The sequence below is a fragment of the Equus przewalskii genome, chromosome 15 (genome assembly GCF_037783145.1).
Source record: "Equus przewalskii isolate Varuska chromosome 15, EquPr2, whole genome shotgun sequence".
Taxonomy (NCBI): domain Eukaryota; kingdom Metazoa; phylum Chordata; class Mammalia; order Perissodactyla; family Equidae; genus Equus; species Equus przewalskii.
In genome coordinates this window covers 27,371,714-27,386,019 of record NC_091845.1, presented here as the reverse complement: position 1 = coordinate 27,386,019, position 14,306 = coordinate 27,371,714, and positions in this window count along the sequence as shown.

The window sequence follows — 14,306 nt, the reverse complement described above, 5'->3', positions numbered from 1 at the left end:
ACGAGGAGAAATAACAACAGACCCTGCAGAAATACAACGGATTATAAGAGAATACTACAAAAAACTCTATGCTAACAGAATGGATAACCTAGAGGAAATGGATAAATTCTTGGACTCTTACAATCTCCCAAAGCTCACTCAAGAAGAAGAAGACAATTTGAACAGACCAATCACAAGGAAAGAGATTGAAACAGCAATCAAAAACATCCCAAAGAATAAAACCCCAGGACCAGATGGCTTCCCTGGGGAATTCTACCAAACTTTCAGAGAGGATTTAACACCTATCGTTTTCAAGCTATTCCAAAAAATTAGGGAGGATGGAACACTTCCTAACACATTCTATGAGGCCAACATCATGCTGATACCAAAGCCAGACAAGGACGCCACGAAAAAAGAGAACTACAGGCCGATATCACTGATGAACATAGATGCAAAAATTCTACACAAAATTTTGGCCACTAGAATTCAGCAATTCATCAAAAGGATCATACATCATGATCAAGTGGGATTCATACCAGAGACACAGGGATGGTTCAACATCCGCAAATCAATCAACGTGATACACCACATCAACAAACTGAGGAATAAAAACCACATGATCATCTCAATAGATGCAGAGAAAGCATTTGACAAGATCCAACAGCCATTTATGATAAAAACTCTGAACAAAATGGGCATAGAAGGGAACTACCTCAACATAATAAAGGCCGTATATGACAAACCCACAGCCAACATCATACTCAATGGGCAAAAACTGAACCCCATCCCCCTGAAAACAGGAACGAGACAATGATGCCCTCTATCACCACTCTTATTTAACATAGTATTGGAGGTCCTGGCCAGAGCAATCAGGCAAGATAAAGGAATAAAAGGAATCCAAATAGGGAGGGAAGAAGTGAAACTCTCGATGTTTGCAGACGACATGATCTTATATATAGAAAACCCCAAAGAATCCATTGGAAAACTCTTAGAAGTAACCAACAACTACAGCAAAGTTGTAGGGTATAAAATCAATTTGCATAAATCAGTAGCATTTCTATATTCTAACAACGAACTGACAGAAAAAGAACTCAAGAACACAATACCATTCACAATAGCAACAAAAAGAATAAAATACCTCGGGGTAAATTTAACTAAGGAAGTGAAGGACCTATATAATGAAAATTACAAGGCCTTTCTGAGAGAATTGGATGACGACATAAGGAGATGGAAAGACATTCCATGTACATGGATTGGAAGAATAAACATAGTTAAAATGTCCATTCTACCTAAAGCAATTTACAGATTCAACGCTATCCCAATCAGAATCCCAATGACATTCTTTACAGAATTAGAACAAAGAATCCTAAAATTTATAGGGTGCAACAAAAGACCCCGAATTGCTCAAGCAATCCTGAGAAAAAAGAACAAAATGGGAGGCATTACAATCCCTGACTTCAAAACTTACTACAAAGCTACAGTAATCAAAACAGCATGGTACTGGTACAAAAACAGGTTTACAGATCAATGGAACAGAATTGAAAGCCCAGAAATAAAACCACACATCTATGGACAGCTTATCTTCAACAAAGGAGCAGAGTGCATACAATGGAGAAAAGAAAGTCTTTTCAACAAATGGTGCTGGGAAAACTGGAAAGCCATATGTAAAAGAATAAAAATTGACCATTCTTTTTCACCATTCACCAAAATAAACTCAAAATGGATCAAAGACCTAAAGGTGAGACCTGAAACCATAAGGCTTCTAGAAGAAAACGTAGGCAGTACACTCTTTGACATCAGTATTAAAAGGACCTTTTCGGACACCATGTCTTCTCAGAGAAGGGAGACAATAGACAGAATAAACAAATGGGACTTCATCAGACTAAAGAGCTTCTTCAAGGCAAATGAAAACAGGATTGAAACAAAAAACAACCCACTAACTGGGAAAAAATATTTGCAAGTCATATATCTGACAAAGGCTTAATATCCATAGTATATAAAGAACTCTCACAACTCAACAACAAAAAATCAAACAACCCGATCAAAAATGGGCTGGAGACATGAACAGATATTTCTCCAAAGAAGATATATGGATGGCCAATAGGCACATGAAAAGATGCTCATCATCGCTGATCATCAGGGAAATGCAAATCAAAACTACACTAAGATATCACCTTACACCCATTAGAATGACAAAAATATCTAAATCTAATAGTAAAAAATGTTGGAGAGGTTGTGGAGAGAATGGAACCGTCATACACTGCTGGTGGGAATGCAAACTAGTGCAGCCACTATGGAAAACAGTATGGAGATTCCTCAAAAAATTAAAAATAGAACTACCATACGATCCAGCCATCCCACTACTGGGTATCTATCCAAAGAGCTCGAAGTCAGCAATTCCAAAAGTCCTATGCACCCCAATGTTCATTGCAGCATTATTTACAATAGCCAAGACATGGAAGCAACCTAAGTGCCCATCAACAGATGAATGGATAAAGAAGATGTGGTATATATATACAACGGAATACTACTCAGCTGCAAAACAGAACAAAATCATCCCATTTGCAATAACATGGATGGACCTTGAGGGGACTATGTTAAGTGAAATAAGCCAGTTAGAGAAGGATAATCTCTGTATGACTCCACTCATATGAGGAATTTAAAAATGTGGACAAAGAGAACAGATTGGTGGCTACCAGGGGAAAGGTGGGGTGGGGGGTGGGCACAAAGGGTGAAGTGGTGCACCTACAGCACGAATGACAAACAATAATGTACAACTGAAATCACACAAGATTTTAACCTATCATTAACTCAATAAAAAAAATAAAAATAAAAAAAAAAAAATAAAAAATAAAAAAAATTAAAAAACAGAGTGAAGCTTGGAGGTTGCTTATTTCTTTCCTGACTGATACATAGAATAATGCATAAACATTGAAAGAGTTTAATAATAATACAAAGTATGCATTCGATATAACCACACCAGCAGGGTCATATTGTCCTAAGTCCCTCAGAGTTACGTATTTTGTGTGTGCAGAGCAGGGTAGAAACTGGTGGAGAAGACATGTTTTTAAACAAATCTTTGTTTTTCACTACCCAACCAGATGGAGTTAAAGAAGCTGTGGAACAAAATATGCAGGTTTGATTAAGACAGTGAGTCCATTCCAAATATTCCTACAGCATAAAAGATGGTCTTCTCTATCAGAGCCCTTTAAGTATTTCAAACCAAAAGAATCTAATACAGGGAACTGCTTACTCAGATGATGGAATAGCTAAGGAACCAAACAGCACTATGAAGCGAGTTTGCATTTAGCAAAAGCAAGGAAGCAACTGCCAATCTAGGGCTGGAGGGAGAAAAGCAGGAGGTGTTTGTACCAGAGCTCAGGAGTCCGAGTCACCTGGTGGGCATGTCTGGTGGGAATTGAGACTAGGGAGGGAGGGAACATCCTCCAGGAACTGGGGCCCCTCAGGTATTGCAGCATCTACCAGAGCTGCCACCTGAATCAGAGAGGAAAGGGTGGAGGATATCCTGGCCTTTATCCTTCTCTTGCTCTCTACGCTTCCACCGGAGCCTTCTATTAGCTAAACCCATCTAGAAGCAGAAAGCAAGAGAGCCTGGGAAATGTGGTATGCTGCAATACACAGCTGGGCAGAGAAGGGCACAGAATGTATCAAAGAGCAAACAGTCAAGGGATCAACACAACTCACCTCTAGCTGATGAATTCAGGAGAGTCGCTGCAATGGCTCTCAGCATAGGGGCAACATTTTAAGTGTTGGAGGCCTGTCCAATGTCTGCTCCGTTCTCTAGCTCTTCTATCTGCCTGAGGTCCTCCGCTTTAGCTTGCTAGTCAATGTCGCCTTGAAAGTGGCACGTGCATTTTGTGTGAGTGATGAAACTGACTCTTCTTTCATGCAAATGCATGGCTTCTTTCCAATGAGTCCTGTTCTACAACCTCTACAAGTGCGAATTTCATTTAAGACCATCCATCTATTGAGCTTTTTGCAATACATCTGACCTCTCAAATCTGCTCTGCCTAGAAGCTAATACTGGAATGTAAAAATAGCTTTGCTATCAGTATGCCCTCTCTTATTAGTATTCTAAGTAACTCATTTAGGCAGACATAGAAAGCTCTTCGTGTTTGCAATTATTTTGCCCACAGAAAATTTACAGTTCACTTGACTGCACTGCTTCAAAGAAATAATCAAAATACCAATTGCTTGAACTATAAAGACAGGAGCTCAGAAAACCTAGAATAAGGAAGAGAAAGTGAACCCGATAAGATAAAATGTCAAGTCTCTGTTTTCATTCAAAGTAGATAACCAGAATCTACAATATGATTTTTTCTTGAGTTACAATTAAGCAATAACAGGTAGTTATCTTTATCTACCCTGAAAAGAATAGCTTTTCAATGAAGAATATGCTATTAATCAAATGAAACGAGTGTTAATTTTCATTTAAAATATATCATTGGCTGTAATATTAAACTTTAGCCTAAATATTGATCTTTTGTTCATCCTCTCTTAGCTTTGATAAGGATTAGTGGTTTAATGACATATCACAGTGTTAACTCTGGTGAGCATTTTTGGTGATAGAAAATACTCTATTTTTTGTGGTGATGTAGTTAATTGCTGACTAACTGGTCCAGAACTGAGGTGGATTTTATAAACTGTCCCAATTTTTTAAAACTTTAGTGCTAACAATAGGCAATGATTTTGACTTTTGAACTGCCTGTGTTTATAAATTTTCTACTTAATCATTAGTTCATATAGTTAGTATCACCTGGTCAGTTATATAGGAAAGCTTTGTTGAGTATGTGTGTGTGTTTGTGTGTGTGTGTGTCTGTGTGTGTGTGTGTCTGTGTCTGTGTGTGCTGTGTGTGGTTATTTCATAAAGAACTCTAGCACCCTCTTCTGGATGATTTTTGAGTCTGTAGTGAAAATATTCTGACAATCTTTTCCCATTTTCTAACAATGAACAGCTTGAATATTCATTAAATTTGTTCCTGATTAAAGCACAACCTCTGGGTAATTTAATTATACTGCATATTTCCGAAACACTGATAAGTGCTGGAGTCAAATAACACTTCATTGCTAAATGTTACCCACCGGGAATAAGTGTTTGGCTTACGAAAAGGAAAAAAAATCCTACTTCTACATTTCTCAGAATGAGTGTCCCAATGACTCCTAAATTTACAGAGCTGTGCAAAGGGAAGAGAACACAGGACAGACAAGAAGAGGAGACTTGTACCTTCCTCTCCCAGCTGTCAGTGATTGAAGAAAAAACTTGCGCCCTCCCATGCTTTCACATCAGCCACTGATGTAATTACTTTTTTTTATTTAATAGGTTTTTTTTAAGAAAATAATATACTTTTAAAATCAGACTCCCTGGAGTCCCTCAGATGGTCCTGCGATAGACATCGTATGAGGCTGATGATGGAGATGTGATTGCACTTGTCTGATTCATTCATTCCTTCACTCAGTCATTCATTCTACAGATATTTAGTGAGCATCTGCTGTGCACCCGGCACTCTTTGAGGTCCTGGAGATACAAGGAACAGATTCACGTTCCTGACATCACAGAGATTACATGTCTAGTGAGGGGAGATAGAGACAATGCAGAAGTACATACACAATATGTCAGAGGATAAATTTTATGTAGAAAAATGAGACAGGGTGAAGGGGCTAAGAAGTGTGGATGTGTGAGGGTGAGTATTTTATACAAAGTTGGAAAAATCCTCACTGATAAAGTGATATTTGAGGAGAGACATGAGGAAAGTGGAAGTTTAAACCTTGTGAATATTTAGAAAAAGTATATTCTAGGTGGAAGGAACAGCACATGCAAACCCTCTGAGCTGGGGCCGTGGATTCCCCTTAAACACTTCAAATATGCTGTCTCGGGACTCAGCACGTCACCACAGTTAAGAGCCTGCTTGAGTTTTGGAATTCAGAAACTTGGATTAGATTTTGTATATTAGCAATCGACAAATGAGCCTTTGTTTTCTCACCTATAAAATGGGGATTTATACCATTTCCTTCCTCCCAGTGTTATCGTAAAGATTAAGTGACACACTGAGGCAAAGAGTGTAACATTGTAATTGACATTGTGCTAAGTTCAATAAATGTTAGCTATTGTAACAGGAAGTAATGCTTTTCAGGGACATTTGAGTTTTCTGTGACATTTATGAATTAAACAGCTCACAAATGTTGATCTGGAACACTCTTGTAAATACTAGTAAAAAACTATTACATGAGCAGAAATGTTTCTTTTTCTGTGTGGTCCTGGACAAGCTGCTTTCCCTTTATGAACCTGAGCAAAATGAGGAAATGAAATTAAATCGGTCACTACAGTCAAAAGTCTTCAGGTAGCATGAGAGCTAGTATCCCTGTCTTAAAATTCCTGAAAATGAAATTTTGCATTTCCTTCTGATGAAGATAATGAAAGACTCGACTATCAGGCTTGCTTTGGCTGAATTATGCAGCATGGAGTTCAGTGGCCAAGGACTCTGGCTATGGAGTGTGACAATCCCGCCAAGGTGTATCCCAGAAGGCTATCCAATTTACACTCATCTGAAGAGCGTTCCTTTCCTGTCTTCTTGAGATATTTTCAAAGGGCTCCATCATCCATCAACACTTGGATTACTATTCGTGTCCCTTCTACAGGGTTAACTCTCTTTCCAACCCTTCTTCCCAAATCCCATTCCTTCCCTTTCTGCCTCTTGAGGAAAAGCCACTTTCCGGGCTCTCTCCATAAATCAGCCTAAATCCAGTGAGTTGAAGAGTCAGAAGACTGCGATGACAAGAAGGAGCAGTCAGCAGAAGGAGTCCGCCTAGAGCCGTTTCCATGAGGAAAATATGGCCAAAAGATGGGCATGGAATCAGGAATCTAGTCCATTCATCGTATGGCCTCTTTCTCCATGTTTGAAAATTTGTCTGAGGGTCATATAACACAGGCTGCTTTACCCAGCCTTATAATCTTTAAATGGGATTAAACAGAACTAGTCAGAGCACTGAATGGACAGCTAACTGCACAGAGGGAGGGTAATATACAGGGAGGCCTTGGCATTGCTAGCTATTAAATAGCAGTTTCAGTAAAGTCGATTCCAAGAAATGCTACAACTCATATTAAAAGTCTCCCTCCTTCTCCCCTGCAGAATATATTAGCCCTGAGAACTTGTTAAGGCTGATTCTGCAATTTACTAGGAATGTTGACTTTGGGCAAGTTTTTCAATCTCTCTGAGTGTCAAGCTCTATATGTAAAATGAGGATGATGATAATTAACCAGGAGGGTTGCCTGGCACATAGTGTGGCTTCAGGACATGGTAGCACTTATCAGCAAGATAAAGGGCAAGTGGAGTGGTGGTAAGGAGTTACTCAGATTCTAAAGTACTTTCTAGCTGAAAGAGTATGCTAATTCAGGTAAGACAGAGGTGAGTATGAAACAGAAAATAGAAGAAATGGACATAGAGAAGATTTGAAGAGTGAGAAGTCAGATATTTTAGATGTAACATAATTAAAGTGTTGAAAAATTAATCATACGGTTGACAATTAGTCCTCGTTTATTCCTCCCAAAATTCTTATGTCTCCTTTTAGCTTCTCTTTGTGGAAGTCATACTGGGAACAAATCCACAGTGGGACCTCTTTGAGGCAGTGACAACACAGGACACGTGAAATGGATGCTCTGCAACGCTTGAATTGAGACCCAAGTCCATGGTGCTAATTAGTTATTGGAATCTTTGCATAACTACACATGCTCAAGGGACATTCGCTGATTTAGTTAGCTGTCCCTCATGGCTGCTATCCTGCAACCACTGGAACAAATGCCATTTTGATGAGAACTAGTTCTGTATTTGCAGAGTGGAAATATTATAACTGTGTCGAAGCAGAATTATTAGCTGTGTGGTGGTGACTCTTTTTTATCTTCAGTTTTGTTTTGTTCCTAACCCCATATAATAGTTATTCAGTTGTTGTCAAATGAAGTACAGACTGGGAAATAGTTGCCTTAAATTCTATATACTATGCTTCCCAAAACAAAATAAATAAATAAATATAGAAAACTCTTGAAAAAATTCTATTTAAGCCACTTTAGGAATATTTACATAATCTTTTTCACGTCAATAAACAGTTCAGGGAACACAAGATGCAAAAAGCTAGAACATCTATGTGAATATGTTCAATCTCTCTTTTAATTAAAGACACGGAAACCAGAAAACCAAGAGACAATACTTTCAGCTATGAGATTGAAAAAAATTTAAATATATGATAACACCCTAGTGGATGAAGCTATGGAGAAACAGGCACTTCCGTACAAGATTGTGGTACTGTAACTTTTTGGGAGAAGAAATGTGGTGATATCAATCAATATTTAAAATACACTTGCCCCATGGGCCGGCCTGGTGGCACAGCAGTTAAGTTCGCACATTCTACTTCTCAGTGGCCCAGCGTTCGCCGGCTCGGATCCCGGGTGTGGACATGGCACCATGTGGCATGCCATGCTGTGGTAGGCATCCAATGTATAAAGTAGAGGAAGATTGGCACAGATGTTAGCTCAGGGCCAGCCTTCCTCAGAAAAAAGTGGAGGATTGACAGTAGTTAGCTCAGGGCTAATCTTCCTCAAAAAAAATAAATAAAATAAAGTACACTTGCCCCTGACCATTGTCCCAGGAATTCCAATGCTAGGATTTTTATTGTTAATATTCTTACATAAATTTTCAAGCTATATGGGCAAGGATGTTTACTGTAGCTTGTGATAACATCAATGAATGCAAACAACATAAATTATTATTTATAAAGAATCATACGTAGGACATATACATATGTGATGAGGTAACATTTTGCAATATTAGCTACTTGGGAGGTTTGTCATTCGAATCTCTTTTTCATCTGGTATATTACATTTCTTGCTTCAGGGGACATAACAGAATGCAAATGAAAAACAAGTAGAAAATGTTTGGCTTTTGAGTTTCAAAAAGCTTCAAAAGCCCAGACCCTGATATTTAGAAGTTTACCTGTCTGCCCCCATAGATAAAAATTTCCTGGCTTGGGAGAAGGGAAGGAGTTAGAAGAGCAGCGTGTATGTGCATGAGGAAGGTGCCTTCTGTTTAAGGCTGAATCCAGGGGTGGGAAGTAAAAAAGCTACAGATTATTTTGCAAAACCTGAAAGAAGAGAAAACCTTCTTTTTAGGTAGATGCCTAGAAATGACCAGACCTCCCCAATTTTGACAGTATCCTGACATGGTGCTAAAAGAGTAGAGAAGGAATAGCTGTGTGGTGTAACTAAAAGATGGGTCCACAAGACCTTGCAAGATTTTCCCCAGATTTCAGCACGCACAGTAATCCCCTCCATCTGAGAGTGACATAGACACATTAAGGATATTCAAAGGATCTAAAGGGACTGGAGTGGCAGCCGGGGATGATCATCAGAGATCTACACAGATCAGTGATTGAGGACCAAATGGGACAAAATACATCTCAGTATATGTCAGCATGGAAAGACAGCCAAGGACAAGATGTCACACCCATGCCCTGTGACCTCTGTTCTATACAAGCTTCATGGAACGCAGATAAATGCCATGCAAGAAAACCCTGAATTGGCAGAGATTAAGTTTTGACCAACACCCAGGGGAATAGAGCCCCGAGATAAAATTAAGTTGAGTTAAAGAAAAATAAAGACAATTGAACATCTTCCTTACGTGAGTTAGTGGAATGAGATAGTCTCTCACTCCACACGTCATGAAGTAATATGTATCTATTGAAAATAATGAGGCAAGTAAATGTGCTCCAGTGCGAAAGATCTGCAATATAAATTTTAAAGTAAGAAAGGCAAGGGGAAGAGCAATTTGAATACTGTGCATTCTATTTGCATAAAAATGTTATATGTTCTAAATGTTCTAAGAATATGGAAGAAACGATTAACTGTGATTTCCTCTAGAGACTGAGACTTTTCATTTTCTATCACTTTAAAAGATTTCTTTTAAACCAAGAGCATATATTACTTTTATAATACATAATAAAATATCCTTTTTATCCTTATGCCACGTTTTGTGATCCATTACATCGAATTAGAATTCTATCCATGTAGCATTTATTTCGATAATTTCAGATTAAAGGATGCAGACATGTGCCTTAAATATCTTTTGGGTGTAGCATAAAACTGCCAAAAAGAATTTGTTTTGCTTTTTCAGTTACAAAGGGTGTTGCAATGTGCCTTTAAGGAAAAATTCCCTTTCTCCATCATTTCTGTGAAAGTGGATATGCAGCTTTTCTCAGCACAAAGCTACAAAAAACTTTCCTAAAAATGTGTCGATAACCAGAACATGGACGTATGACTTGAAGAACTGGCCCAAGTCAAACATTATTCTGTGCTCTAGCAGATGGTCCTACACGCAGGTAACGGACACTGAGCACGTTACCAGAACTTACCTATGCAGATAAGATTGGCTCCCTTCAGCGTCATGTTATTGTTATTCTAAGACACAGAAAAGATTCAGTGAGTCATTTTCTTGGAATTGCTTTTAGAGTTTCTGGCAGATTCTAATAATCACCCTTTAAGGATGAATGTAAATTATAATAATAGCCAAAGGCCATTTAGAGTCAAGTATGGTGAAAAAGGCAGTCACTCAATTTAGATAATAAATTTACAGTAAAAAAAAAACATATTTGGTGTAACAATAAAACAACATGATTGCTCTACAAATTCTAAAGGAAACAAGTCTAACCCCAAAAGAAACTCTGGAAAGTTTTCGAAGCTACAGCACTAGTTGAACAACTGCTTTGTTGTACTAAAAAGCTACTTTAAAATAATACTTTTGATGAATAAATTCTAGCCTCTCCATTAAAAACCAGTCTAATGACTTATAGTAGCATTCTATATATCATAATTGTTTTTAAATATGAAATTACAAGATTTTTAAAGCTGGGCAATACTTTAGATCAACATTTTTAAAACTCTGAGTCTATTAGTGGGTCAAGAAACCAATTTAGTAATTGCAACTAATATTAAAAATATAGAAGAGAAAATGTCTGAGTGCATCACATGTGGTTGGAATATTTGTTATCAAACTTTGTTTCAGTTATGTATTTTTAGTCAAGCATTCATTATTCAGTAAAAATGTATTGAGCATCTATTGTACGTTAGACAAGGGCTCTAGACCAGGGTCTTGCCATTGTTGAAATTTTGGGCCAGATAACCCTTCATTGTGTGTATGTTTAGGGAGGAGGTGGCTGTCCTATACATTGTAGGCTGTTTGGCAGCATCCTTGGTGTTATGAACTGAATTGTGTCACACCCCCCTCAATTTCATATCTTTAAGTCCTAACCCCTAGTAGTTGAGAATGTTATTGTAGTTGGAAGTAGGGTCTTTAAAGATGTAATTAAGTTAGAATGAGCTCATTAAGATTGGACCTAATCCAATATGACTAGTATCCTTATAAGAAGAAGAGACTAGGACTCGGACAGGCACAGAGGGAAGACCATGCGAAGACAAAGAAAGGAGATAGACATCTACAAGGCAAGGAGAGAGGCCTCAGAAGGAACCAACTCCGCTGACACCTTGACCTTGGACTTCTAGCCTCCAGAACTATGAAGAAATAAATTTCTGTTGTTCAAATCAGCCAGTGTGTGGTACCGTGTTATGGCAGCCCTCCCTGGGTTTTACCCACTAAATGACAGTAGCACCTCCTCCCCCATTATAACAAACAAAAATCCCTGGATACTGCCATAAGTTCTCTGGGGGGCAAAATCCCCCCTGATTGAGACCCACTGCTTTAGACAAATATGGTTGTACTAATGCACAATGTAATTCTGGAGCCAACCCAGTGGCATAGTGGTAAGTTCATGCACTCACTTTAGCAGCTGGGGGTTTGCCGGTTCAGATCCTGGGCGTGGACGGACATACTGCTCATCAAGCCATGCTGAGGCGGTGTGCCACATAGAAGAACTAGAAGGATGTATAACTAGGATATACACCTATGTACTGGGGCCTTGGGAAGAGGAAAAAAAGAGGAAGATTGGCAACAGATGTTAGCTCAGGGCCAATCTTCCTCACCAAAAAAAAAAAAAAAAAAAAGAGGATGTCTTATTGTGTATTGCTGTCAAACAGTTTGAAAACTCCCACTTTTGAACACTGCCATGGCTCTCTGGTACGTAACTATTGGGTTACAGATATGCCAAGATATTGATCTTTCAGCCTGGATATACTGGAGAGACAGAACCCATAGGCCTGTCATCTCTGGCCATGAACCAGTTATGCCAAAGTACCACACAAATACAATTTTCATGTACGCTGTCATGTGAAAAACATTGGGTAACGCTGATTTGCAAGGCTCCCTTCTACTTTTAAATGGGCAAACTGTGGACCAACTTAGTTACATGATCAATTGCTATTATTCATTATGTTAGTGGCGGAGCTGGCATTAAGAACTCGGGAATTCTGATCCCAGTTCAGAGATTTACCATTACAGTTTTGATTTTTGAAAAGTTATTTCTTGAGGGAAAAACAAAATCCATGGGTATTTTGCAGAGATGGTGCCTTAACTTGAGTTTTCTAGAAAGCAAAGCCTGAGGCAAAATTTACATGCTAATGCTGTATTGGAGACATAATTCAAGGAAACAAAGCATGGGGAAAGGAAAGTGAGGGAGGAACAGGTGGAAAAGCAAGTACAAAGTGATTGGTGACCGCACTGGCCACAGCTTCACCAGAAAGCACGGCTATTTGCTTGGTAGTACAAGACCTCCCTCGAGAGACAAAGAGAATCGTCACTCTTGGGAACAGTGTATTGGGGATGGTAGGGAGAGGAAGGATGAGGAAGTTATCTAAAGTTCCTTTGTCTATCTCCTTGGTCAAAGTTTGCCCCCAGGGCATGAACTCCCCTGTACTTCTAGGGTGTGGTACTTGACACTTCCAGGAAGCTGATGGGGAAGGCAGATCCTGCACCCCACAGGGCAGAGTGTCATCTGGGTCCAACAGTGGTGGGGATGTGGGTCCACTCAGGTTAACAGGGTGCTGTGATTCTTCCTGTGGCAAGTGTGATGGAGACCATGCCAAAGCCCAGACCTAGTCCCATGGAAAATAGAGGCAGTCACCAATGTCTGGAGGCAGTGGCCAAGCAGCCAAGCCCAGGAGTCAAGTTGGCCCAAGTGCAACCCACAGAACTGGGTTTACTACACATGGTACAGATTGCCTAGCAGAGCTATAGAGACCACTGACACTCCAATGAGAACACCTCTGTTGGGCTCAAAGTCAGAAGATCTGATCCAAGGCAGGTTGTTCTGTGACAAACTTCATTTCTCTGGGTCTCCATTTGCTTATTTGCATGATAAGGAAGTGGGATTAGATTGAAGTTAAAAACCAAAATACTGGCCAGGCAAGAAGTACAAATAGGAGAACTGGCCAGCTCGGAAAGTGTTGGGCTGGAGATGGAGGGAACTTAAGTGAATATACCCTATACAGAGAGAGCAACCTTAAACAGCCGCAGCTCACTGGTGCCCTAGGGCAACGTGAACCAAGTATTGCCAAATATACAGTCTTTTTTAAGGAGAGAAGCTGGAAATTTAAATTTTCATGAAAAGTGTCCCTATTCATAAATGTTTGTTCAATTTTTTTTTTTTTTTTTTTTTTTTTTTGCTGAGGCAGATTTGCCCTGAGCTAGCATCTGTTGCCAATCTTCCTCTTTCTGTATGTGAGCCACCACTACAGCATGGCCACTGACAGACAAGTGGCATAGGTCTGTGTCCAGGAATCAAGTCCAGGCTGCCAAAGCAGAGCACACCAAACTTAACCACTAGACTGCTGGGGCTAGCCCTGTTCAGTTTTTAAAAACACACTGTATGAACCAAACAAAATACACCTGTCTTTCATTTGGACCATCAGTTGGTCATCTCTCACCTAGATCATCTCTAAGATTACTCAGCCCTAACATTCTCTGGAATATTGAGGTCCGAGTTTAGTGCCCTCTTCAAATTTTTTTCCAGAAATATTTTTTTAAGTGATTACTGTGTGCCGGAACTATGAGAGCACTTCACGTACAATATCTCATGTAATCTTAGTTCCAATTAAAATTGCTGCACAACAGGGGCCAGCCTGGTGGTGTAGTGGTTAAGTTCACATGCTCTGCTAGGTGGCCCGGGATTCACAGGTTCAGATCCTGGGCATGGACCTTTACACTGCTTATCAAGCCAACCTGTGGTGGGGTCCCACATGCAAAATAGAGGAAGACTGCACAGATGCCAGTGGAAGTGACAATCTTCCTCAAGTTAAAAAAAGAAAATTCTAAAACTTAGTGGCCTAAAATAACAAGAATCACTTATTTAGCTCATGAATTTTGAGCTAACTC